We start from the raw sequence: 4,006 nt of genomic DNA on the forward strand, positions 1-4,006 counted from the left end.
TGGGACGGAACTCAATGGGAAAAGAAATTATTCTTATTTCTTATTTCAATCGTTGCGCATATTAGCTGCGACATATGAATCAAGATGATATAGCTGTAATATTTGATTGGCAGATGACCGTTGATATATGATTGGCTGAATTTAGGTGTTACCTCTAAGATAATTTAAAAAAATGATTTTAAGACAGGTGTTCTCAAAAATAGAAATGTTCTAAATTTTGGGACAATATCGTCTGATAACGAGTACATTTATATGCATGTTTAAGACTTTAAATACTAAGCTGCAGCTACAGATATATTCCAGCCTGATTGTTTTGTGCAATCACAATCATAGATTCCAACTCCAACACACAATGCTACCCACTGCTCTGGAAGCTTTTTTTGAAAAGTTTACTTTGTTCTCTGTTTGCTGTTCCTCTCGTCCCATACAGATGTGGAAGCAGTAACCTTCTTGGAGTTACTATATTTCTTTTCTGTCTATTTTGTTTTATTTTATCTCTTTATCGCACATTTCCTCTCTCTGTTTTTCCCTCCTCTTAGTTTGTATCACCTCTTTCTCTTTCACCACCGTTGTCCGTTGTATACAATTTTCATACTGGTCTGCTTGTGAAAGCAAAGCTGTTGCTCAGCTAGCATTGACTTTTTTTACTTTTTAACAACACTTTAAAACAAGTGTCAGCTAAAAATAATTAAATAAGGAGCTTGTTAAATAGTATTTTTCTGTCATCTGACACAGTATATCAAATTTTGTTAAAACCCCACAGCTGAAAAAAATCCTCCATGTTCTGTGTGATTCTGGGGAAGAGAAACAGTCTTATTCTGGCTTTCATGGCATCAAGGTGAGGTTCTTCCTGCAATCTGTCTCTATGGGTAAATGGCCAGCCAGCTCTGGGACATCTATTCCCAGAGCTATATTGGCTAAACAGGACACTAAAACCACAAAAAATAAAAAATAATAATAAATAAAATAATAAAAAAAGATTTTATTTTGAAAAATTATTGTTTAATATATACTTGAATAAAATAAATATTGAAATAAAATATATATATATAGGCTGCTAATCATTTTATTTATTGTTTTTTTAATTTTTATTTAGCATTCAACTAAATTGAAGTTGAGAAAGAACTAAAAGCACCTTCAGGTTACATGTCATCATGTAGGGATAGCGGGAGGTCCAGCAGCAAAATATGACCGTTAAGATGCTCTTCCTAACATGAACAATGCTGCCCTCTGCTGTCCACATTGAAGTGGTGCAATGTAGATATTATTTAACTTCAAAAAAGGAATAATTTTGAATTAAAAGAAAATAGTGGAAGATATGACCTGCAACAGTATAAAAGTCACGGAGTTGTATGGATTTATTATTCAAAAACACAAATATTCTAAAGAGGTTTTAAACAGCAGATGAAAAATATTCATTTTGTAAAGTGAAAAACAACATAAAATTAAATGAATTTTTTTTGACGAACATGCTCAATGATAACAGATGGTGAAAGATAAGATCAGATAATATAATATATGGGGACCCCTATTTCATAATTCTGCTTCATTCTATCTCTATTCTCCCACTCAGCAGAATCTATTAGTTCAATATCTAACGTTCTGCTCTCTCTGCTTTTTCTGATAGTAGCTTCATCTGGTCTGTTCCTGTTTGGCTGTGACTCCATCCTGGAGAGAATTATCAGCTGTGCTGCTGCCGTCAACACCTTTGTTTATAGAAGTTGGAGATCTGCCTGTTTTTCAGTGTAGTCCCGTTTCTCTGACTGTAACTGGCTGGATGTGCTTTCTTCATCCTCTGACATGGGAGCTGACTCAGAGCTCGTCTGCCTGGCTGTGGGTTTTTTTAGGTTTATTCTTTTATACATCATGTGCATTGTTACTTTTTTAGCAAGATTAAACAGAGTAGAAGGCCTTACTTTACATTATGGATGTCACTTTGTGTAAGGAGGTCATCTAAATAGGACAACCGTCTTGTCTTTTGATGATACACAGGACATGGGCACATCTTGGAGCCGGACTGATAGAGGAGAGCTATCTGTAATCATTGAGCATGGATGGGGTTACAGTTTCTGATACGGACAGCAAACCATCCACCTGATCCACCACATAGACTTATGAGGTATAAGAAGGAGAAGATGACCTTGTTCGGGGCTCAATCTTTCCTCAACTTTGCCGGACCCTCGCTGACGTTTTTTGAGCCCACAGCTTTGCATACATCAAGCAATTTCTCTGTCCTGTAACGACCTGATCTGTATTAAACTCTGTTATTTTTTTACTCCTGTTTTTATACCGTAGTCCTTTTTTATATGGTTTTACCCAGTTTGAGTTAAGCGTAGTAAACATCTTGCTCCCAGGAAAAGAACCGGTAGGGAAGTCCTGAGGCGCAACTGCCTTCAGCGAGACATAACTTCCACATTTAACAGTTTCCTGGACGGGGCCGCCTTTTACAGTTGCCTTTTGAATCTCTGCTTCTGTCTCCTTGAACCCCAGTCAGACTCAACAGATGGCCGCTCACACTGAGTTTTTCCTCTCCACTGTCACTACAAGCATGCTTAGTGTAAGGGATTGCCTTCGAGTCAATGAGTCGATGCAATCAATTGGTTTTCCTTAGATAGAAAACTTTGAATCAATCTGACTGTATGATCTGCTGAACTGTAAAATGCCTTGAGATGACATGTGTTGTGAATTGGCACTATAGAAATAAACTGAATTGAATATAATATATGATAAAAATCTAAATCTTTGCTTTAATTTCTTGGAAAATCTGATATAAAAAGAAAATCTTTATTTTTATTGAAAAATTCTAAAATGCCCCCCTACGCACACAAACACAAACATATCCGTGTTTTCATGACATATGGGGTCATTTCTTTAACTTACATTCATTTTATCGTAACGTAAACTGAATTGACTCCTAAGTGTTAAACCTAATCCCAACTCAAAGTAGAAAACTTTACCGTTTGGAGACCATTGAATGTCCCATTAAGTACCAGTCCCAACAGTATAGGACATTTTACAACTCACTGCCCCCACATAAAACACCTCCATGTCCACAACCTCTGTGATGTTAACTCTGACAAGGAATTAACTCTCTTTGTTTGTAATATTTGAAATTTTTATTATGATGAAGCAGCAGCTTTTGAAGAGCAGAAAACCTAAAATTGTCCACCAGGTGGCAGCAATGTCTGCAGATTGCAGTTTTCTCCAGTCCTTCATAAAAATAACGTTATATGTTTAAGGAAAACCTTTCAAGAGAATCAGAATTTATATATTTGTATTGTTTATTAACTCTTGAAACACATTTTAAGGGATATCGTTTTCAGCACCGTTTTGAGTATGTCTCCTTTCTTGCTGGCTGTTTATTACTGAGCCATTTACTTTTAGCACTATTGTGTGAATATAAGAATAAAAACCAAGTATAACTAGATTATCAGGGTCCACTCATTTTTTGTAAACTGGCAAAGTTCCCCTACAGTTTACTTTCAAAGCTGCTGTTAGAATAATTGATCCAATGTTTTCTTAAATATAGATTCAGATGCAAATTTAAATGTGAAGCACTCAGCTAATTTATGTCTAGTGTGATAAAAACAAAAAAAGAAAAGGAAAAGGTTGTGGACTGACTGAGAGACAAAGCTTCTGTTCTCTCTCTGGAAAGGTCTGAAATGTTATGTTTGATTTATTTTGTGGATAACTGTCAATGAAAACGTATTTGAATTAGCAAATGCAAGCCAATGTAAGGGAATGAATTGGAGATTTTTTGTGGTTTGTTGTCAGGTCATGCAAAAACAAATGTTTTATCTCTCAGAATAGAAGTTTAAAGACCACAAGTGCAGATCACAAGTTTTTGTCTTTGCTGAGCTGTTATTTTTCATGCACACCTTCTCATGTATGAAGTCCTAAATATTCCCAATCCCCAATTTTAATCAACATCTTAATCAGCATCCTTTATGCAATTTCCAAGACATACATAAAGCATCAGGGTGGGCATATTTGGGGATTTGGAGAA

Source organism: Cyprinodon variegatus, unplaced genomic scaffold, assembly GCF_000732505.1.
Source record: "Cyprinodon variegatus isolate N-32 unplaced genomic scaffold, C_variegatus-1.0 Scaffold13, whole genome shotgun sequence".
Classification (NCBI taxonomy): Eukaryota; Metazoa; Chordata; class Actinopteri; order Cyprinodontiformes; family Cyprinodontidae; genus Cyprinodon; species Cyprinodon variegatus.